The 24,813-nt window shown below is 44.8% G+C and overlaps 1 pseudogene; it reads left to right on the plus strand.

The window, feature by feature from the left end:
• Positions 1–12,021: 12,021 nt before the first annotated feature.
• On the plus strand, positions 12,022–12,140 carry LOC122353445 (annotated as a pseudogene).
• The last annotated feature ends 12,673 nt before the right edge of the window (positions 12,141–24,813 follow it).

The raw sequence follows: 24,813 nt of genomic DNA on the forward strand, positions 1-24,813 counted from the left end.
AGTCCTCGGATCTGATTTGAGTCACCACATGCTTGATGGTAAGCATTTTGAACTTCAGTCTGTTGACTGAGCGGTTCAAGACCCTCAGATCTAGGATAGGACGCAACCCCCCGTCCTTCTTTGGAACAATGAAGTAGCGGCTGTAAAACCCAGATTCCACAGCATGAGGAGGGACCACCTCGATGGCCTCCTTCCTGAGCAGGGATCTTACTTCCTGTTCCATCACCAGAGCCTGCTGGGGGCCGACTACTGTCGGTGTGACTCCCCTGAATGTCGGTGGTGGAAAACCGAACTGAATTCGATAGCCTTTCTCTATCGTTAGTATGACCCATTGAGATACATTTGGCAGAAGTTGCCACGCTGCTAAATAATCTACTAAGGGAATCAGCCTCTCGAGGCTGACCTCTGGTGTGTGAGATACAGGTAACCCGGTGGCCTGAAACGGTTGACCGACAGGCAGACAACGGGCTAGCTGTAAACGGGACCCCCGCAGGGGAGGCGCGTTCCCCAGCCGTGACGCACCCTCGGGTGAATCCGGCTGGGGAAACGTGCTGGAAGCCTCCGCACTCTGGCACGAGGGCAGAGATAGCGGAGTTACTCCCTGAGGGCCCTGAGGAGGAACGGGTGCCGTCTGACCAGGCATAAACTGATCCTCCCCAGGAGGGGCAGCCCTCAGAAGCCCTGAACCACTCATATCAGGGCTTCTTGGCCGTGGACTTCCTGTCCAAAAAGGCCCTCAGGTCTTTAGGCCCGGAAGCCCGGCCCAGAGCGCCGCTTCGCCCCCTGCTGTTTTTTAGGGGGGGAACGAGAGGCGACGCTCTGTTTCTGCACATGCCTATATGAGGAGCTGGCACGCGGTGGGGGCATCTCTCGTCCCGATGCCCCTGAGATCGACGTGGGAGGAAACTCTTGAACGCCGCCGCCTGTTTACGGGCCTCCTGGTACCTACCGGCGACCTCATTAACGGAGTCGCCGAACAGGCCAGAAGGCTGCAGGGGGCGTCAACAGGCAGACCCTGTCCCGCTCTTTCATGTCGGACAGGGTCAGCCAGAGATGCCTCTCCGCGGCCACAAGGATGACATAGACCGCCCTACAGCACGGGCGGTCTCCTTAGTGACGCGGAGGCAGAGGTCAGCCGTCCGGACGCAGTTCTGCGATGTCATCGGACCTGACCCCCTCTCCTCATCAATCTCTTTCAGCAGGTCGGCTTGGTATGCCTGCAACACCGCCATAGTGTGCATGCAAGACCCAGCCAATCCTGCTGCCGCAGACTTTAGCCATCAAAGCCGACGTTGTTCTCAGCGGCCTCGATGGTAAGGTCGAGCCTTCAAAGACGATGCCGCACCGGGGGACAGATAGGTAGCAAGAGACTGTTCTACCCGGGGCATCGCCTTATAGCCGCACTCCGCGACTCCCGCCACATTACCATAATGACTAGCAGCGGTGGGGGAGAAAACACGAGCGGAGTACGGCCTTCCCCAGGACCTCGACAGCTCACTGTGGAGGTCTGGGAAGAATGGAAGGCTCCGTCTCAGAGGTGGCTGCTTCGCTCTCAGAAATCTTTCATCCAATTTAGATTTCTGAGGCTCAGCGACGCTCGGCGGGCCAATCGATGTTTAATTTGGCAACCGCACGAGTTACCACCTCTAAGAGCTCCTCATATTGTGGCGTGTGCAATGGCGCATCGTCCACCACGTCAACATCAACCTCCTCGGAGGAAGAGTGAGCGCGAGTGGACGTCTCCCCCGTGGCCAAAGAAGCCGGAGTACGGGCTTCGGACCCACGGGATTGAGCGCCCGATCTGGCGGACTCCGATGGAGAAAGGGACGAGCCCGTCTCCATCTCCTCCGCCAGATCGAGTTGCGATCCCCAGACGTCGCGTTAAATCGCTCCGCTCGGCTGAAGCGGGTCCTGCACCCTGGGGACGCTGGGTGAAGTCTCCTCGTGAAAGAGAGACCTCCGGGAGCGGAGTGTTCGCAGCGGTAGCTGCAAACAATGCGGACAATCAGTCCCCTCGAGGGCTGACGCCGCATGCTCCGCTCCCAGGCACGCCACGCACAAGCTGTGTGTGTCACCACCCGTGATATAACGAGGGCAGGGATCAGCACACCGCTTGAAACGCGACGGAACACCAGCGTGTTTCGCCTTAGATTTCCTTTTTAACTCCTGATTATCAGCCATAATATTTAAGCTAGACAATACAGACAGCAAATCAGACAAACAATATACACATAGCGCTTACTGAACGCAGAAAGCTGGTGCCGGCATCGCAGAGCGTCACTTTATACTTCCTGGTCGGCGACGTCATCTCGTCCATGACGTCGCTCCCCTCCATTGGACAGATTTTACACGTGGTTCAGAACGGCGCACGCTGAAGGCGTTCCCAAAGCGTTTGTGACGCAGCTCGAGTTCCTGAAGAGGAACAAAAGAACAAAAAATTGATCTCACAATACATAATAATAGGTGAACAAGGAGCAGCCTTAAAAATAACAGAAAACGAATTTATAAACAAATGGTTTGATATGAATGATTCAGTACCGCATATACCTTTATATGTAGGGAAAAAATGGAAAACCAAGCATTTAGGACAGATGATGAAACAAGCCACCCAAAGTAAATGGGAACCTACAATAAATCCGTTAATCTTTCATTCCATTGACCAAAACTACATAAAAATTCTATGTGGTACTTCATTATTAGGCATCCCACAGGAGGTGATTATCAATCAAAAGCAATCTGAGCAAGTAATGTCAATACCAGACTCAGAAAGCACTACGGCTGAACTTTTGCAGGGACCAATAAACCAGGTGCCTGCTGAGCTATGGTCCCAGCATGAGACAGACGTAGGGTTAGTAAGGTCAGCCAGTCCAGTACAAGTGAGGCTAAAACCAAATGCACGCCTTCCTCGGAAAACACAATACCCATTGAGTCAAGAGGCTGAATTAGGCATAAAAAACACAATTGAGGGACTTGTTAGAGCAAAAGTGTTAGTAGAAACAAACAGTTACTGCAACACACCCATCTATCCTATACTCAAAGCAAACAAAGTCAAATGGCGTCTTGTACATGATCTGAGAACAATCAATGCTATAACAGAAGATTGGCCAACAGATGTTCCCAACCCTCACACATTGCTAACAAACATCCCTCCTCAAGCCAAGTACTTTACAGTAATTGACCTTTGCTCTGCCTTCTTCAGTATTCCTGTAGCAGAGGAAAGTAGGTATCTGTTTGCATTTACGTATGCAGGTAAACAATACACATATACATGACTACCAATGGGATATAAATTGTCACCACACATATTTAACCAGGTTCTCAAGACTGACCTAGAAGACCTTATGCTAGAGAGCACCTGTTTACAGTACATGGATGATGTGATCATCTGCTCAACATCTCAACAATGTCATAGAGATTCCATTAAAGTACTGACAAAATTAGCTCAAGGAGGTCACAAAGTATCCAAAACCAAACTGCAATATTGCTTGCCAAAAGTAGAATATCTAGGACGCTTGATTTCCTTTGGCACAAAAAGCATTGCACCCACATCACTTCTAAATATTCTCATCCTAGATGCACATGGTTTTGACCATTGTGCAAAGGGAGAAGTCATAAGGAAAATTAAATGACAAGGATATTGGTCTCCATACTTGTAATGCGATGGTAGGAGAGTTTTTGTCTACATGTGAAGTCTGTGCTAAATACAATGTCAGAAAGGGTATAACGACCCCAGTAGGCCATATACCTGTACCAGAAGGTCCTTTCAAACATTTAGTTATGGATTATGTAGACATGATAAAATGGGTACAGGGAAAGAGATGGTTGTTGATAGATTTAGCCGGTGGCTAGAAGCAGTACCATCAGCAGATGAGGGAGCAGGGAACGGTAATCAAATTTTTGACAGGAGAAGTGTTTCCAAGATTTGGAATTCCTCCACAAATAAGTTCAGACAATGGATCAGCTTTTTTCCAAAAAACTATAAAACAAGTCCTACAGAATTTGAGAATAAAACAAAGACTAGGCTGTGTTTACCATCCTCAATCCCAGGGACAAGTTGAAAAAGTAAATGGTCTTCTCAAATCCAAGATTAACAAAATATGTGCAAGCACTAAATTAAATTGGGTTGATGCTTTGCCTCTTGCACTGATGAGTTACCGCATGCAAACTAACCGAAACACACATCTAACACCTCACCAAATGCTTACTGGACGCATGATGCCTGCACCATGTAACAGAGGTCAATACAAAGGACCCCCACTAGAACAACTACAAATGGAGTTAAAATCGTACATGAAAGAGCTAACTGCTATACATAAAGCTATTTGTGCACAGGAAAAAAGAAAGGAGCTGTCGGAGCAGACGGAAACCAGCTGTCCCATCACCCCAGGAGATCAGGTCTATCTGAGAGTATTCAGAAGGAAATGGAACGAGCCAAGAAGGGAAGGGCCGTATAACGTCACAGCAGCAACACCAACTGTTATTCAAGTAGAAGGAAGCAGCACTTGGTACCATCTGAATCACTGCACAAGAGTTCCCAAAGAAAGACCAGCCACGATACAGAATAATGAAGAACATGCAACAGAGAGAGCTCAGCAAGACAATGGCGATAATAATGTTGACCACATGCCTGATCAGCACATGTCTGTCACAAGTTCAAGCCACAGACAACACCACAACTCCAGCCCCCACAAGTCAAGCACCGAACAACTCTCTGGCGCACAACCTCACTTTCCTACCATCAACTTTTCAGCCCTCCACCAAAACCAGCAGCGACTCAGTTGAAGCAGGACTACATGGAAAGCAACGCAGGAACAGCGAGGACAATGACAACATGTACAAGGATGACACCAAGCTAGATGTTTTGTGGGATCTGGCACAAAGTAATCAGTGGTATGAATGGGCCACCTTCACAACAGCAGAATTAAATAAGAAAGACTGCCTAGTATGTACCAAAACACCTGGAAGCCAAGTAATAGCAGTTCCAAATCCATACAACTACGAACATTGTGCAAAATTCAAAAGAGATTATTGCCATTTGGGAAAAGACTTCAGACCCTTCTGCCCTGCTGAATGTTTAAGCTCCCTAAGTAATGCCAACCACAAACTTATTTTCGAACACATACCAAGACTGAGAGCTAAATGTAGAAGTCTGGATCTAACAGAGAACATGAGAATTCAAAAGGACCAAATAGAAATTCCAACCTGGTATACCATAGACTATGGTAAAGAATATGAGTGCTTTGCCAAACCGACAGGAATTATAAGTGTGGGACAATTCAAAGGGAAGTGCAGCGTCACATGGAACATTGATGCCAAAATCTATCGAGAGGCTGATGATCCTATGGAACTTCCACCCTTCTGGGCATCAGGAATCAGCAGAGGAAGGAAAATATATCCAGCTAAAACATGTGAAAATCAAACTATATAATTTCCCGAAGCAGACAGATTCAAGGATCAAACTGCAGCACTAGCAGACTTTTTCTGGATTTGTGGAAATAGGAAACTTTTACCATCATTACCCCTAGGATGGACAGGAAAATGTACTAGAGTACGGTTGATACAAGAAATCCATATTACAGATTGGAATCCTGAATCCCTTTCCGGGAAAAATAACGCAGCTAATTCCAGAGCTAAGAGAAGTTATAAACCAGATCCTAGAATATATATAGATGCTTTAGCCAACCAAGAGGTTTACCCGAGCAATTTAAAGCAAGGAATGAAGTTAAATCAGGTCTTGAATCCATATTCATCTGGATTACACAGAACAAAAATACAGGATGGATAAATTATATATATTACAACCAACAAACGTTCATTAATTACACAAACGAAGCATTAATTTCTTTAGGGGAACAATTAGATGCAACAAGTAAAATGACATGGCAAAATAGACTAGCTCTTAACTGGATGTTAGCTGACAAAGGGGGAGTATGTGTATTATTTGGTAATCAATGTTGTACTTACATACCTAACAACACCTCACCAGAAGGGACATTTACAAAAGCCATGACCAAGCTCAAAGAACTAAAGATAGAAATGAAGAAGAATGCTGGGAAAGATGAGAAAATGTGGGACTGGTTTAATTTAAATTTAGGATCATGGGGAGAAAGGTTAGCAAAAATAGGACTACAACTCGCAATGGCAATTACTATGGGAGGATTATTACTTTGTTGTGTGTTCCCTTTATTAAAATCCTTAATTATCAAGTCCACAGTAAAACAAATGGGAGTATTGAGACCTAGCGGAAAAATATTCTCAAATCAAAATGAGCATTACCTAGACCTACTTTACAAAACAACCATGAACTTGCATCTAGCAGAGGAAGCTTCCAATAGCTCTGATGAAGAATAAGGGAATGACGAAAAACTATTATGCATGTTTTATATTTTGTTTTATGATGTTTTTGTTTTATGATGGTCCTGATTAGCATTTAGGAGGTACCCTTCTTACCTACATATTCATATTTGCTTATGTTTACTCATGCTTTGTTTGATCTATTTTATTGACCTAGATGTGTTCCATAATTATGATGACCATAGATATAGTAAAACCAAGTACACAACCCCTGTACATTGACTATAAAGTAAAATCAAGGTGTTATGGTCTTTTACTTCCTTCTAGCCAAAGAGACAGAGGGAAGAGGTTTGGCCCTAACACCTTCTTGAGTGAAATGGCATGATTTAGACTTGTTATAATATAACATAGGGACTATTTTTGGTTACTAGATAGCATTAACAGAACAGACTGAATCATGAAACGTCACTCAAGAGTAAAATGAGACGTAAATGTCTCAAAGGGGAAATATGAAGAAGTTTTTGTTAATAAAAATATAAAGAAATCTTATATAATTTAGTTTACCATTATAACTGCAGTCAGACCTAAGCTAAAAACCCTACTATTTAAAACCAATCTGTTTTTGGCATTTTACATCTGTTGTCTTACACCTGTGATCCTCATTTAGCAAGGGTATTCCAGGAGGCCACCATATATTATTGTGACGTGGTAGTCTGACGACCATATAAAAACCCCTGAATAGTGGTGAGGGGGAGTGCCTGTTTGGACCTTAGACAGACTTGGCTTGTATTGATCAATAAAAGTCTGAATTTTGCTATCAAAACCTAATGCTTGGAGTCTTCTTTAATCCGGGAAATCCACAACAAGGAAAAGGAAAAGAAAGATTTTTTTTTATATTTTAAGAAACATTGTAAAGGAGTATAAAGAAATAATAATGATGGGGGACTTTAACACAGTTTTTAGTAAACAAGATATGGCGGAAGGAATGGTTTTCAAAACAGATACGGGAAGAAAAGAAAACAAAAATGTTAATGGATGAAAATAATATGATAGACGTGTGGAGAGAAAGAAATGAAAAGAAAAAAGAATTTTCAAGAAGGCAAATAGTAGGGAGTTTTGTATGCCAAACTTGAATCGACTTTGAGTTATATACGAGAAATGTGGAGAATTATATAGAAAAGATTAAATATGAAGAAACCAGTTTTAGCGATCACAATTTTTTATCTTTTAAGTTAGACTGGAGTAAAATGCAAAGAGGCCCGGGAGTATGGATTTTAAATACACAGATTCTAAGGAATGAAGATTATGTAGCAAAAATTAAAGAAATTATAGAAAAAGAAAAGAAAAATGGAATGTACGAAGAGAATAAGGGGTTATGGTGGGAGAACGTAAAGTTTTTGATCAAAAAGATTTCAATCAATTATTGTAGTCTTATACAGAAATGCAAAAGATATGAAGAAATTAAAATAAAAGAAACTTTAGAAACAGAATTGAATTAAGAAAATAAAGACATACAAAAGATAAAAGAACTAGAAGAGAAACTGAAAGAAATGGAAGAAAATCAATATGAAGGGGCGAGGCTAAGAAGCAAAGCAAAGTATGTGGTGGAGGGCGAAAAGTATACAAAGTTCTTTTTCGATTTGGAAAGAAAGATAGGGAAAGCTACAGCAATAAAGGAAATAAGAGGGAAAAGTGGAGAAATTGTAGAAGGGAATAAAAAAATATTAGAAGAAATAAGGAGTTTTATGAGAATCTGTTTAGTGCAAGGGGGGTGGAAGAGGAAGAAAAAAATTAACTGTTGAAACAGATAAAGGCAAAAGCAATTGAGGAGGATATAAAAGAATGTGACCAAGAAATTAGAGAAGAAGAGACTGAAAGAGCAATAAATGAGCTGAATAAAAAGAAAAATGGTTTGGGAACTGAATTTTATATTTGTTTTAAAGAGGTATTAACAGAGATTTTAAAAGAAATTTTTGAAAAATAAGAAATTAATGAGAGAACAAGTATGGGGCTAATGAAACTGATATATAAAAGGAAAGGTGAAAAGATAGATTAAAAAAACTACAGACCAATCACAATGTTGAATACAGATTTTAAGATTTTAGCAAAGGTATTAGCAAACAGATTAAAAGAAGTAATGCCAAGTATAATTAAAACAAATCAAGCTTATGTGGTAAAAGGGAGGGATATAGCCGATATAACAATGAGTATAAGGGATATGATTTGGTACATGAAAGAAAAAAAGGAAGAGGGATATATAATTAGTCTGAATTTCGAAAGAGCGTTTGATAGGGTGGATTAAGGAGTTTTGGTTTTGGGGAAAATTTTATTAAATGGATTTGAATATTATATAGGGGTGCACTAACTAAGATTAAATGTTATGGCTTTTTAACAGATTATTTTCAAGTAACACAGTCAATAAAACAGGGTTGTCCGCTTTCAGCGCTATTTTATTCCCTTGTTTCTGAACCTTTGGGACTGGCTATAAAACAAAACACAGGAATGAGGGTAGATAGAAATTGAGGGAAATAAGGCGGAGGGGAAAGTTTTCCAATATGCTGATGATACAGCGATAATTGTTAAAGAAAATAAGGTTCTAAAAGTTTATTGTTGTGGGTCCGGAAGTAAAATAAATGAAGATACGACGGTATATATGAGATTTGGTAAAGCTATGGTTTTAAAGGATTGCTTTAATTTTAAGGAAGTAGAAGAAATTAGGATTTTAGGAGTTTTTAATGTGTAAAAATGTGAAAAAAAGTGAAAGATGAAATGTGGGAGCAACTAATAACAGATATAGAGAGAAGGTTAATTTTTTGAAAGATGAGAACTTTAAACTTGAAAGGGAAGGTTTTAATATTGAAAGTTTTAATGGTTTCCAAACTTTGGTATGTTTTATACGTCTCGGAAATGCCTTTATGGACAGAACAGAGGTTGAAGAAATGTTTTCTGGACTTTTTATGGGGAACCAGCTAGGATTGCACATAACACGATTTTAAGGGCGGTAGAGAAGGGGGTCTTAGGGCTAATAGATGTGGAACAGCGAATAAATGCTTTGAGAGTAAAAATTGTCAAGAAATGCATGCAACAAGATAACGTAACAGAGTGGTAAAAAACTATGAGATTCTTTTTAAACAAATGTGGAGATTTTAATATAAGGGATGGAATTCTATGGATGAAAACGAAAATGTGGATGACGGAAGGATTACCAGAGTTTTATAGAGAAATTTTTAGTGCCTGGGGAAAGTTTTTAATGAAAATTGAGTATAATCCATATGGAAAATGCAACCTGTGCTTTGATGCAACAAACCTGTGCTTTGATGCAACCTGTGTTGTTAAAAGCGCTATATAAATAAAAATGATTGATTGATTGATTGGAAGAGAAAACATTTTAAATCAACCTCTGTTCTTAAAAACATTTTGAAACAAGGCAAAGAAATGTTTTAAAAACTGGATGGAAGTGGGGATAACAAGAGTGAGAGATATTTTGTATAAATATTTTATATATTTTGAGTTTAAAGAAGGTTTTTTTACCGACACAATATATCATAGATACAATGGAAATGGCAAAAGAAGAATACAGTAAACAAGAAATAACAAACAAATATGAAGACATCAAGAATGCAATACCAAAAGATTGGATTAAAAGAGTAGAGTGCATGGAAGAGAATCCAAAAGAGAGGAACTGGGGGAAAATGTATGTGATTTTAACGAATGTACTGTTAAAAAAAATGTATTGTGTGTTTAGAGATGGTGTTTTTAAAGAGCCGATTGTAAATAAGTATTGGTTAGAAAAATTCAAAGATTTGAAAGAAGAGTGTATATGGATAAATTTGAGGGGAAGATGTGTGGGAACAAAATTAAAATGCTTGGAGTATTTTTTAAGACATAAAGTTGTTTTTACTAAGGTTATTTTAAACAAAATTGGTTTACAACAAAAAAAGCTAAGCAGAGTTGGCTCTGGTTAGTACTTGGATGGGGAAATTGTATGATTTTAAGGGATGTACTGTAAAAATGTTTTATTGTGTTTTTAGAGATGGTGTTTTTAAAGAGCCAACTGTAAATAAGTACTGGGTGGAAAAATTCAACAATCTAAAAGAAGAATGTATATGGAGAAACATGAGGGGGAAGTGTGTCGAAACAAAGTTGGAATGTTTGGAGTATTTTATAAGACACAAAGTTGTTTTTACTGAAGTTATTTTACAAAAAATAGGGATGGAACAACATGCAATGTGCAAAGTGTGCAAAGAAAAAGAAGAGGGGATTTTACATCTGTTTTTATATTGTAAGGAACTGGAGGCATTTTTAGGGAAATGTAAATGTTTAATCAAAGACTTGACTGAAGAATGGGATGAAAATGGAATGGAATGGAACAGAGTGATGATGTTTGGATGGGAAAAGAAGTGTCAAAACAAAGCCTTTATTAATCTGTTTGTGATGTTAATGAAAAGTGCGATATGGGAGAGGAGAATTGTGGCCAAAAAGGAACAAATTGTTTTGGATGTTTGGACTGTCTTTAAAAGGAAAACTGAAGTATATATGGAAAAATTGTATGTGTATTTTAAAAGTGAAAAAATCCTGGATGCATTTTATGTTGCTTTTACACCAAATGTAACGTGTTTTAAAAGATTTTATGTGGGAGCTACCGGAGAGAGAGTGAAGAATTTGTTTAAATGATGTATGAAATTATGAGATATGTGAAAGCAATGTGGATATTGTACAAGAGAAAGTATGTTTTTATTGTATTTGATTGATTGAAAAATATTTTAATTAAAAAAAAAAAATTCACGCCTGGTCTTGTCTGATCTCAGAAGAGTTGGGCCTGGTTAGTACAGAGTTGGGCCTGGTTAGTACTTGAATGGGAGACTGCCTAGGAATACCAGGTGCTGTACGTTTTTGGCTTTCTTCACTACTTATCTAATACACTGGCCCTTAGTGTGGCCAATGTTTGAACAGCTCTTTGCTTTCCCTTACTGCTTATTTAATTCTGTTGCCTTTAAAATAGCTGATCTTTAAACAGCGTTTGGCTGTTTTTAACTACTTATCTAATGATCTTATCTTTAATTTACCTTATTTTAAAGTATTTTTTTTGTGTTTCCTTCATTACTTATCTAGTATGATGGCCTTTACGGTGCCTCACCTTAAAATAGGGGCCTTTTGCAGCAGCTCTCGTTTACGACCATACCACCCTCTTAACATCTGATCTCTGAAACTAATCAGAGTTGGGCCTGGTTAGTACTTGGATAGCAGACTGCCTAGGAACACCAGGTGCTGTAAACCTTTTTGGTTTTCTTCATTACTTATCTAATACACTGGCCCTTAGTGTGTCTAAAGTTTGAACAGCTCTTGGATTTCCCTTACTGCTTAAGTAATACAATTTCCTTTCAGGTAGCAAAGTTGGGCCTTATTAGTACTCGGTTGGGAGACTGCCTAGGAATACCATGTGATGTAAGCTTTTTGATTTTCTTCACTACTTATCTAATACACTGGCCCTTAGTGTGGCCAAAGTTTGAACAGCTCTTGGCTTTCCCGTACTGCTTAACTAATACAATTGCCTTTAAGGTAGCTGATCTTTAAACAGCGTTTGGCTATTTTTAACTAATTATATAATGCTCTTGCCTTTAATGCACCTTATTTTGAAATAGCTTTTTTGTTTCTTTCATTACTTATCTAGTATGATGGCCTTTACGGTGCCTCACCTTAAAATAGGGGCTTTTTGAAGCAGCTCTCGCCTACAGCCATACCACCCTGTTCTTGCCAGATTTTGTCTGATCTCAGAAGCTAAGCAGAGTTGGGCCTGGTTAGTACTTGGATGGGAGACTGCTTAGGAATACCAGGTGCTTTGTGCATTTCAGTTTTCTTCACTACTTATTTAATACACTAGGCCTTAGTGTGGCCAACATTTGAACAGCTCTTGGTTTCCCTTACTGCTTAACTAATACAATTGCCTTTAGGGTAGCGAGAGTGAGAGAAAGCTTTTTCATGCAGTTTCAAAGCAGAATGAGCCTTTTCAGTGTGTTTCTAGTTTTGGACACAAAAAGTCATATTAGAGCTCAAAAAGCACAATTTGCTTAGTTCTTGACTTTTTATGAGCGGAAATGCTGTTTTAGTGTTCATGATCAAATGAACTCAAAACAAGCCTAGAAGTGCTTTAAAGGTTGTCTCTCAGTGAGAGAAAGCTTTTTCGTGCAGTTTCAAAGTAGAACGAGCCATTTTAGTGTGTTTCTAGTTTTGGACACAAAAAGTCATATTGAACTCAAAAGCACAATTTGCTTAGTTCTTGACTTTTTATGAGCAGAAATGCTGTTTAGTGCTTCTGAGCAAATTAACTCAAAACAATCCTAGAAGTGCTTTAAATGTTGTTTCTCAGCAAGAGAAAGCTTTTTCATGCAGTTTCAAAGCAGAATGAGCCTTTTCAGTGTGTTTCTAGTTTGTTGAGGAAAACAGGACTTTTCCCAATTTTGTAAGTTTGCTTGGTTAATTGAGTGATACCTTGTATTGTGAACACATTGTGATGTGTTACTGATTTATCAAGAAGAAGAGACCACACAGATTATTGTATTCTTTTATTTGATAAGTATTTAGAAGATACGCAGTACACATGGTATTGTATTCACTTGTATTGAATAGTAGAAAGAAAGACCACCATAGTATCATGTTTAAAAGTAGTTTATTGAGAAAAGACATTAGGTATGATATATGTAGCATTTAGTTAAAGTATAGCCAGAGATCAAATATGTATTAGTAAGAACAGGAATAGGAATGTTACCGTTGAGTGCTGAGCTCCCGAAGCAGAGAGGAGGACATCTTAGGAAGATCTTCGCTGAAGAGCAGACTGATAAGATGGCTGTGTTTTTATAGTGAGCTTCTTGAAATCAAATTCAAATTTTATTTGTCACATACACATACATACATGGTACGACATGCAGTGAAATGTTTTTTACAACCGTCCAGCATCAAAATAGAAAACAGAAAAACAGAATTTAAATATATATAAATAAAAATAATGTATAAAAATATGTATAAAAAAGTGTGCAAAGTTTAAAAAATAAAATGTAAATAAGTGTAGAATATAAAATATAAGTGTAAAATGTAAAGTGGCTGTGCGAATGTCCAGTGCAAAGTGGCTAGTGCTATTGTCCAAAGTAAGTGGCGAGTATCTGGGAAAGAGGGGTGAACATGGGAATCCCGGTAATTAGGTGCTAGGTGTTCTCTGGTTCAGACTCCGAATGGCCTGCGGGAAGAAGCTCCTCCTCATTCTCTCTGTGTTTGCCTTCAGGAACGAAAGCGCTTTCCTGAACGCAGCAGAGAAAAGAGTCCATTGTTGGGATGGCTGAGGTCTTCCACGATCTTCCTGGCTCTGGTACAGCACCGCTTGTTGTAGATGTGCTGCAGCACAGGGAGCTCAGTGCGGATGGTGCGCTCAGCTGACCGCACCACCTTCTGAAGGGCTCGCCTGTCCTGCATGGTGCTGTTTCCAAACCAGGAGGTGATGTTTCCCGTCAGGACACTCTCGATGGTGCAGGTGTAAAAGTTCCTGAGCACCTGAGATGGGAGTCTGAAGTCCCTTAAGCGCCTCAGATGGTATAGACGCTGCCGGGCCTTCTTCACCAGGGTGTTGATGTGACAGGACCAAGACAGGTCCTGCGTGATGTGAACACCCAGGTACCGGAAACTGTCCACTCTCTCCACTGGGGTCCCGTCGATCTTGATGGGATGGTAAGAGCACACCTGCTTCGTGCTGAAGTCCACTATTAACTCCTTTGTTTTGCTGACGTTCAGGAGCAGATTGTTCTCCTGACACCATCTCTCCAGGTTGTTGATCTCCTGAAGGTAGGCCATCTCATCGTTGTTGGAGATCAGGCCCACCACGACAGTGTCGTCAGCAAATTTAATGATGGTGGTGGAGTTTGTAGTGGCCACACAGTCATGTGTGTACAGCGAGTACAGCAGGGGGCTCAGAACACAACCCTGAGGGGCTCCAGTGCTGAGAGTGAGGGAGGATGAGGTGTGTTTTCCCATCCGTACGGCTTGTGGTCTGTCAGTTAGGAAGTTGGTGATCTAGTGACGCAGGGATGGGCTGAGTCCCAGGACCTCCAACTTCGAGGTGAGCGTGGAGGGAACTATGGTGTTGAACGCTGAACTATAGTCCACGAACAGCATTTTCACATAGTTCCTTTCCTAAAATCCAGGTGGCTTGTGGTTGTGTGGAGGAGGTGTGTGATGGCATCCTCCGTAGACCGGTTTTGGCGGTAAGCAAACCGAAGTGGGTCCAGTGTGTCCGGTAGTGATGCGGTGATGAAGTCTCTGACGAGTCTCTTGAAGCACTTCATCACTACAGACGTCAGAGCTACAGGGCGGTAATCATTTAGGCAAGATGGTTGAGGTTTCTTCGGCACAGGAACAATGATGGACTCTTTGAAACATGAGGGGACTATAGACTGTTTCAGGGAGAGATTAAATATCTCAGTGAACACCGGTGCTAGCTGGTCAGCACAGGCTCTCAGAACCCGACCTGTGATGCCGTCAGGTCCTGCTGCCTTCCTGGTGTTCACTCTCCTGAATGCCCTCCTTACGTCGTGCTCTGAAATGGTGAACGCGATTTCCTCTCCGGCTCTCTCGGCGTGCGTGCTGTTCATCATGCCGCTAGCGGCGCTAGCGTGATTAGCGTGATTAGCTGCAGCCTCGAAACGAGCATAAAGGTGTTTAGCTCGTCTGCCAGAGAAGCATCCGCGCTCTCCACTCTGGAGGTTGGCGTTTTATAGTCCGTGATGTTTCTCAGTCCCTGCCAAAGGCTCCTAGAGTCACTGTGTTGAAACTGTGACTCAAGTTTCCTCCCGTAGCGCCTCTTTGCCTCCTTTACCGCTCTGCGCACGCCGTACGACGCAGCCTTGTATTCAGACATATCCCCGGTGACTATCCCTGTGTTATAGGCTGCGGAGCGGGATCTCAGAGAGTCGCGGATAGTTTTGTCTACCCACGGCTTCTGGTTGGGAAACGTCCCGATGACGGTTTTCTCTACCGTGTCATCCGCTAGTTTCCCGATGAATCCCACCACCGCTTCCGTGAACTCGTTGACGTCCTCGGAGCTACACCTGAACATGGCCCAGTCTGCGTCATCCAAAGCGTCCTGCAGAGCGGCCACCGAATGGTCAGTCCAGCGTGACACCTCCCTCTGTACCGGGGCTTCCTGTTTCAGCCTCTGTTTGTAAACAGGTACGAGGAAAATGGCGGCATGGTCCGATTTACCAAACGGCGGGCATGATTTTGCCTGGTAGCTGTCTCTGAAGGGTGTGTAGCAGTGATCCAGTGTCCTTTCACCCTGGTGGGGTGGGTGATGTGCTGGTGAAAGTTCGGCAGTGCGCGCTTGAGGTTTGCACTGTTAAAATCCCCCAGCACAATGAGTGCGGCGTCCCGGTGCTGTGACAGGTGTGTTGTGAGGTGGTCGTGTAAGTCCCATATTGCAGTGTCCGTGTCCGCTTGAGGTGGAATATAAACGGCGCTGACTATGACCGAGCTGAATTCCCGTGGAAGGTAGAAAGGGCGACATTTGATGGTCAGAAGTTCCAGGTTTGGTGTGCAGGAGCGTGAAAGAGGGACAACGCTCGCGCTGTCGCACCAGCGGTTGTTCACCATCAGACACACTCCACCTCCCCGTGTCTTCCCCGACTCCATTGTTCTGTCCATGCGGTAAACGGAGAAAAACTCGGCCGGTTGTATGGCGTGGTCCGGTACCGCTGGGTTCAGCCATGTCTCGGTGAAGCAGAGGAGGTTGCAGTCCCGAATGTCTCTCTGGAACTTGATCCTTGCCCTGAGGTCACCGAGCTTGTTTTCCAGAGACTGGACATTGGCTAACAGGACACTAGGTAGGGGAGCGCGGTGTGAGCGTACCCTCAACCTGTTCCTGACGCCGGCTCGTTTCCCTCGTGGACGCCGGTGTGGGTCGCGTCCTTTTGTCTTCGTCAGGATCTCGCTCGGCCAACATGGGTCCGGGTTTAAAAACGGCGAAAGTTGGGTGCATTGTACACCAATAGATATAAGAGTGGCTCGATCATATTTAGTGATAGCCATCTTATATAAAGAAAACCGCGCAGACTATCCAAAATACTAATAATTAACAGAAAAACAAAAAGTTTTGCCGGAGCGGTCGTGACGGCAGCCGAACTCAACGGCGCCATCTTGCTCAAAGGGAGGTCTCCTGCTGTACGGCCCATAAAACAAACTAGAGAACAAAAAAGTACTCTAAAAGACATGTTTTAGTTCGGTAAGAACTTTAATTATATCGGTTTTAATTAATACAGAGTTATTTGGTTTCCATCCAGAGACAATACAGAACAGAAGAAGTTCAATCAAATAAAAATAGTCAGCACAAAATAGCCTACCAAAAATATTAGAAGTGATATTAAGAAAAATGTTAAAAATAGAAAAGACAAAAAAGATAAAAAGAGAACATTGAGAGCTTTGGACAAAAGATAAGAAACGTCTCGGTTACGTATGTAACCCTCGTTCCCTGAAGAAGGGAACGGAGATGTCACGTCGGATGACCGGCGAATTGGGATCTCGCTTCGAGAGACCAATCTACTTCGAGTGTATCTAAACGAGCCAATTGAAGACTGGCATGCGCTAATCGCATCCAGCTGCCGCTGATCACAGTACGGGTATAAATAAGCAGCGGGTGCAGCGCATATTCAGGTTTTCGCTGAGGAGCCGAGCTAGTGACCCGGCCCCTTCAGCAGAGGTGCAGCACCGTGGCGACGGGGCGACGCGTCTCCGTTCCCTTCTTCAGGGAACGAGGGTTACATACGTAACCGAGATGTTCCCTTTCAGTCGGTCACTCCGAGTCACGTCGGATGACCGACGGAATTGGGATCCCTACCAAAACGCCATGGACGCTGCCTCTTCCAGTGTCCTGTGGGAGCCCACAAGCCCCCTCAGTCTATCGGCGTAGGCCGGGGCTCGACCACAAGAAGCCAGCTACTTTTGTAAACACTACCCATTCATAAGACTGGAACACTGGGAAACGTCCCAAGTTCTAGTGAACAGGGACGTGCGGAAGTCCAGCCTTCCCGTAGGAGGTCTCGGAACGAATACGCATATGGACAGTATTTCAGTTTGCATATGGAAAATTGGAGGTGATTGAACCCTCTTAGATGGGCAGAAGGTCTGCCGGGGAAACACGGGGCTCTAAGGCTATGCCGTGGAAATACACACATAAAGTCCTCTTGGGGTACTTTACATGGCTCCCAGCCCTCACCGGTTCTCACGGATTCATCGAGAGGGCCTGGCGCCAGATGCTCCGCAACATCTGGCTGCCGAGGGGAATGGAGGAGCTCGACAGGGTCTACTGTATGGACGCTCTGGAGCGGTTAACAAGCCGACCCGAAACCGGGCCTCTCAGTGCTTCTACCCGTTTGAGGTGAGAACACAGGAGAATACCGGTTCCACACATAGGCTATAGAATCTAGCGATCGTGTTGGGGGTCGCCCAGCCCGCAGCTCTACAATCTGTCAGCGAGGTGCCACGAGCCACCGCCCAGGACGATACAACACTTGCTGAGTGTGCCTGCAACCTGTGGGGGGGGTCGGGGGGGGGCAGGGCATACCCTGTGCTTGGTAGGCTAGGGTAATGGCGTCCACTATTCAGTGAGCCATCCTCTGCTTGGAGACGGCACTCCCCTTCTGCCGGCCTCTGAAGGGGGTAGTGGGAACCTTGGGCACGTAGCCGGGCCGTGGCCTCAGTGTTACCTGGGAATCCGCGAGCCCAACTGTAGGCACGAATCGTCGACCGAAAAAGCCTGCAGGTCCCCTACTCTCTTGATGGAGGCCAATGCGAGCAGGAGCAATGTCTTCATAGATAAAAAGAACTTTAGCCCAACTGCTGGCAAAGGTTCAAACGGAGCCTACTGCAGTGCTGTCAGCACTACAGACAGATCCCAAGAGAGTACTGTTGGGAGCCGTGGAGGATTCAACCTCCTGGCTTCCCTCAGGAACCTGATAATCAGGCCATGCTTACCCACAGACCTCCCATCTATGGGGTCATGATTTGCAGCGATTGCAGCCACGTAGACTTTAAGGGTGGAGGGAGACAGCCTTCGCTCCAACCCTTGCTGCAAGAAGATAAGCACGACTCACCCTGAGAAGAACACCACTCAACGAACAGGCTCTACTTCAAGGCATAGGCCCGTCTCGTGGACTGCGCTCTAGCCGAAGAAATGGGTGTCAACTACCCCTTGAGGTAGGTCACCTAGAGCCTCCGCATCCCATCCAGGGACCAGACATGGAGTTTCCAGAGGTCTGGACGCGGGTGCCAAGGGGTGCCCCGTCTCTGAGTCAGAAGATCCTTCCTCAGAGGGATCGGCCAAGGAGGGGCTGTCGCGAGGAGCACAAGTTCTGGGAACCAAGTCTTCACCAGTAGGGTGCTACTAGCAAGACCTGCTCCTTGCCTCCCTGACCTTGCACAGTGTCTGTGCAAGAATGCTCACTGGGGAAATACATACTTGCAAAGGCCCCGCAGCCAGCTGTGTGCCAGTGGGCAATGGGAAGTCTCTGGAGAGGCAAACAGGTCTACCTGAGTGGCTCGGAAGCGTTCCCAAATCAGCTGAACCACCCGGGGATGGAGTCTCCATTCTCCGGGTAGTGCAGCTCGCGACAGCTCGTTGGCTGCCTGGTTGGACACTCCTGGAATGTGAATGGCGTGAAGCGACCTCAGAACTTCCGACTCCATAGGAGGAGGAGGTGGTGGGCTAGTTGCGACATACGACGGGAGCGTAGACCACCTTGTTGGTTGATGTACGCAACGGTCAGTATGTTGTCTGTGCGGACTAGTACATGCTGGCCTCGAAGGCAGTTCTTGAGACTGCCTAGGGCGAGATGTACTGCCAGCAACTTTAGGCAGTTGATGTGCCATTGCAGTTGAGGGCCCGTCCAAACCCTTGACACTGCATGCCCATTGTACGTGGCCCCCCAGCCGGTGGTGGAGGCATCCGTGAAACACAGAATACCTGGAGACCTGCTCCAGGGGCACTCCGGCCCGAAGGAACGAGAGGTCTGACCACGGGGTGAAGGTTTGGTGGCAGGCCGGTGATATTGGAACCCGGTGAGTGCCACTTTGCCACGCCCACCTCGGGACTCGATCGTGTAGCCAATGTTGAAGCGGTCTCATATGGAGTAGTCCCAGCGGCGTCACTGCGGCCGCGGCTGCCATATGCCCCAGGAGCCTCTGAAAATATTTCAGTGGGACCGCCGTCCTGCTCTTGAACATATTCAAGCAGTTCAACACCGAATTGGCACGCTCCTCTGGGAGGCGTGCCATCTGATCGATCGAATCCAGCTCCATCCCAAGAAAAGAGATCCTCTGCGTTGGACAGAGTTTGCTCTTCTCCTGGTTGACCCAAAACCCCAACTGGCTGAGGTGCTGTAGCACCAGATCGCTGTGTTCGCACAACTGAGCCCGGGACTGAGCTAGAATGAGCCAGTCATCCAGTTGGTTGAGAATGCGAACGCCTTACTCTCTCAGTGGAGCAAGGGCAGCCTCCGCGACTTGCATGAAGACACGTGGCGACAGGGGGAGCCCGAAGGGTAGGACTTGATATGCTCGACCTACGAACGCGAACCTCAGGAATGGCCTGTGGCACGGAAGAATCGACACATGAAAGTACATGTCCTTCAGGTCGATCGCTGCAACCAATCCTGGGGACAGACGCACTGAATAGGCATTTCTGTGTCAACATCCTGAATGGGAGTGCTCGATTCAGGACTCGCAGATCCAAGATCGGTCGTAACCCACCGCCTTTCTTGGGCTGTAAGCCCCAACCTCATATCGGCTGGAGGAACCGGCTTTATCGTGCCTTCACTAGAAGGACAGCAATCTCCGCACGCAAGACAGGGGCACCCGCATTGTTCACTGACATATAGCGGATCCCACTGAACTTGGGGAGATGCCAGGCGAACTGAATCATATAGCCGAGTCGAAGGGTTCGCAGAAGCCACCGGGATAGCCTGGGAAGATTCAACCAGGCATCCAGAGACCGAACTAGCGGCTCGAGCGGAACCACCGACGTGCAGGCGATGGGGCAGCAGGGACCCGGCTCGGGCGTCTCGTGGCCGGTCCGAAGCGGGGTCTGAGTGTGTGCAACTCTTACCTGCATCCCCGCAGAAGTGAGGCGGGTAGGCCGTTGGTTCGTCCTCCCAGTCTTCCCACTGCTGCATTAGCCCAAGAAGAGCGCGAGTGTGGTGCGGAACTGGCCCGCTCAACTCCTCGCTCTCCCTGGGGACCCAGAGACGGAGGAAACTGCCCTTGTCGAGGTTTTAGGTAGCGGCAGGATTCTCTGCCCGGCAGAGCAGCTCCCTCCATCCCCGGATCTGAGGGCCTCTTGCACCTGCACTTCCTCCAGGTTTGGCAGGAGCCTGGACAGGCTGGGTGGCTGCCCTGCTGCCAGCTCCACGGTGTTGCCTAGATGGGGGCTGCTGCGTTGGCTGCACGGGAGCGGGGGCGGCAGCAGGGGGCACCCTCGGCGACGAGCTGGCTGAGGCGGGCCGTCGGCGGCTGGGTGGAGGCAGCAGCTGCACGCCGAGGCAGGATGTTTCTTACCTCAGTCTGCTTCTGGGCAGCGGAGAACTGCTGGGCAAAGTTCTCCACTGCGTCGCCGAAGCGGCCGGTCTGGGACATGGGGGCATTCAAGGAACGTGTCTTGTCTACCTCGCGCATGTCAACCAGACACAGCCACAGATGGCGTTTCTGGACCACCGTAGTGGCCATCGCACAACCCAGAGACCGCGTTGTGACCTTCGTCGCTCGTGGTGCGAGGTCCATCACGATACAGAGTTCTTTCAGAACTTCCGGGTCATGACCACCCCTGTGCAGATCCTTCAGTGCCTTGGCCTGATGAACCTGCAACAACGCCAAAGCGTGTACTGCAGACGCAGCTTGTCCACAGGCCGCACAAGGCACTGCCGTTCAGAGCCGACGAGTACCTGCAGGCCCGGGAGGGGAACATAGGATCACCGCACTAAGCGGAAACGGCATTGGGACACAGCTGCATCCCAACTGACCGCTCCACTGGGGGGGCGATCACTGTATACCCCCTGGCTGCGCCGCTGTCAAGGGTGGTGAAGGAGGAGGAGTCACTGGGGCAGTTTCTGGCAGTGAAAGGTGCCTTCCACATCCCAGTAAGCTCCTCATGCACTTCCGGGAAGAAAGGTACCGGGGTGGGGCCCTGAGAACCAGCGCAAGCCACCTTTAAATACCAATCATCCAGCCTCGAGGGCCCGGGAAGCAGTGGAGGTTTCCACTTGATCCCGATCACCTCGGCGGCCTGGGCAAGCAGAGCCACCATTTCTAGATCTGTATCCAGTACATTCAACGCCTGGTAGACGCAGAGCAACCGGATCTTCACTTCCAGAAATGTCTGGCTCACCTTCCGATGCAGCGATTGACTTCTGATCATCAGGGGGAGCCCAAGAGGGTACAGCTGATACCCCACGTGAGGGTCCAGACTGCCCCTTTTGCAGCTCCACTGGTTGCAGAGTTTAAGCTTTGTGTCACAACGAAATGGAGCCCACCTGTCTGCAGCCAGGATGAGAACCAAGTCGAGCACACACAAGCTCCGCCTCCTTTTTTCAAGGCGACAGAGCCCGCCCATCACTCCGAGATGACCATCTCCCCGCGAGGAAATGATTCATCCACAACCGCCACCTCAGTGTGCGAAGCCCAGGCACACGAGGCAACGATTGTGACCATCACCTAACACCAGGTAACAACCACATCCAGAAACACACGGGTGTACGTCGTCTGAAGCAAGACCCACGCTGTCTTCCAAGACGCGTCGAGTTTGCCAGACGTGACGTCGTCTTTAAAAAGACGCACCCGCGAATGCTCTTTTAGTGCTGAGGCAACAGGGGATAGCCGTTTTGCACACAAACAGGGGGCCTGATTGCAGGCAATCCACTCGCGCAGAAAACGACCTCCGCTGAAACGCCGTACTCCAACACTCGTAGATCGTCTTTGGAGCAGAACAGTCACGCTCGGCTCCGAAGCGAAAAGCTGAATATGCGCTGCACCCGCTGCTTATTTATACCCGCGCTGTGATCAGCGGCAGCTGGATGCGATTAGCGCATGCCAATCTTCAATTGGCTCGTTTAGATACACTCGAAGTAGATTGGTCTCTCGAAGCGAGATCCCAATTCGTCGGTCATCCGTGTTAGCAAAAATAGAGAAAACTAAAGAGCATGAAGGTATGCAGAGTCCTGGGTCAGTCAGATTAACCTCTGGTTTGATGCATTGGACTTTTGTAGCACATACCGTCGTGAAAGACCATAGAGAAGATCTGTGTACCACCAAAAGAGAGAGTAAGGAACTGAGATAATAATGTCATCCTTGATTCAAATATCAGTCTGTAGAGAAGTTAAGATAATACATACAGCTTAAAGGAGACAGGACAGTTTGGGCATTCTGAAATAGCAGTGAACCAAATGTTAGAAGGAATAATAAATAATTCAAATAAACAAAACTTTAAAAAACAAGCCTATTAATGGATAATAGGAATAGAGAAAATGTAAATAAATTCATAGTGAAAGGAAAGGAGAAAAATGGAGCTCATGAAACGGTAATCTCTGTCAGGATGAAAAAGAAGACAGCTCCTCAAGACGAGTTAGATGAAGTAGTGATCGGTGAGGAGAAAAAATCATAAAGAACTCAAACTAAACTAAGAACTCATACTCATAGACAATTAAGACAATTAAAAATAAGGGTGAGCATAGTGAGATACAATTAGGTATAAATTCAAATATAGAAAACTAAAACATGAGAAAGTGTTGAGTTTGAGTGCATAGTTCACATAGCACCAATGATTAAGACAATGTGAATCCTCTTTTGGAAGTTTATTCTTCATACTTTGTAAATTCTCTCAGTACAGCATGCGCTTTTCAGCATGCACATAGAGAGACGTAATAACTTAACCTCGTAATTTACTTGATACTGTCATTCACGCAGCATAGTATATATGTTAAACACATAAATTCTTGGTTGAGCTAAATACAATAAAGCAAGAGTATTGTAAGGGTCAATGCGTGTTTGGACTTTTCTTTGCCTCTCGTTAAAAATCACTAATATTTATTAATCTTTTGTGTTTCCAATTATAGTACTGACCTTATACATAATTTTATCTGACTCCAATCTTTCGTGATTTTAGTTATATTTATTTAAATGTAACTGCTGATCCCTCTAGTTGTGATTAAATTTGGATCATTAATTAACTATAATATTTCCTAGTTTCGGATTCTGGGTCGCTTAGAGACCTTGTTTGGCCAGAACAGACTCGCGACACATCTGGTTACAGAATCGCGCCCTGTTGTGTTTTGTCACTTTCCTTATATACTCAGACCAGACAAAGAGATCTCAAATGTAGCTGTATAAAGCTTTTGGTGTTTAGGTTCCTGTGCCCCAGTGTCACACCTGGCTGGAACACATTCAGAGACCCAAAAGGAGGGCACACCTCCTTCTCAACAGAACACCGTTCTACCAAGTTCTTAATCTTCTCCATAATATAAGTGATTACTGTGAAATTGAGACCAATTTTCCAATCACCTTTCAAATGAGACCAAACATGAGAGTGAACAACAATAGGTTCACAAGACACATGATATATAATGCCTTATTCCTAATGAACTTTAAACCAACTCTTTTTGGGCAGAAGGAGGGGAAGCAGGAAGAGCAGAGGTGAGGAGGGTGTCATAAAGGCAACCTGGGGGTAGTGTTGTTTACTAGTCAAGACTGGAGTCAAGATCAGGAAAAACTAATAATATTGTAGGAAGGATATACTTTTAATAGAAAAGTGATTAGGAAATTGGATAAAATTATAGAAGATTTAAAAACACTGATAAAACAGCTCAAAAGAGGTTTAGATACGGTGAAAAGTTGGTGAGGTATAGAGAGAAGAAACAAGAGGCTCCTTTACACCTGCAGCTGGTGTTAGGGATTTTCCAGTGAAACAACTGATTTATGACGCCGAAGCAGAGCAGTACAAACTAACGTGTTAGAACTGCAATAGACAGATACTGTAAGAACACAGATACTGTAGGATTCAGAAAAAGTTCTTATTCTGATCATAGTATTAAAGCTGCTATAGAATGCAAGTTAAAGTTGTGAAGCTGAAAATGGTTTAGTTAAGTGTACAGGTAATATCAGCAGAGTTTATAGAAAAGATTAGAGACAAATACTTACAATAGAAAGAAATGTTATTTAGAGCATCTAAAGATCAAGTGCCATTGTTAAGTGTATGGTTGTCAATACAAGAAGAAATACCAATGTCAGATAAAGTTAGATTATTGAGGGATGTAGGAAGAAATATTCCAGGTGGATATAAATTGATAACAATCCTAAACACCATATCTAAGAAACACATAGAAGAAAGACTTGCAGAGTATGATTTAACCTCCCAACATCTAAGGGTAGTGAAGAAAAAGGAACCTCAAAATAAGAGCACACAGAAATTACAAAAGGTTAATTCCCCAAAAATGCAGAATA

Source organism: Puntigrus tetrazona, chromosome 10, assembly GCF_018831695.1.
Source record: "Puntigrus tetrazona isolate hp1 chromosome 10, ASM1883169v1, whole genome shotgun sequence".
In the NCBI taxonomy this organism is placed as follows: domain Eukaryota; kingdom Metazoa; phylum Chordata; class Actinopteri; order Cypriniformes; family Cyprinidae; genus Puntigrus; species Puntigrus tetrazona.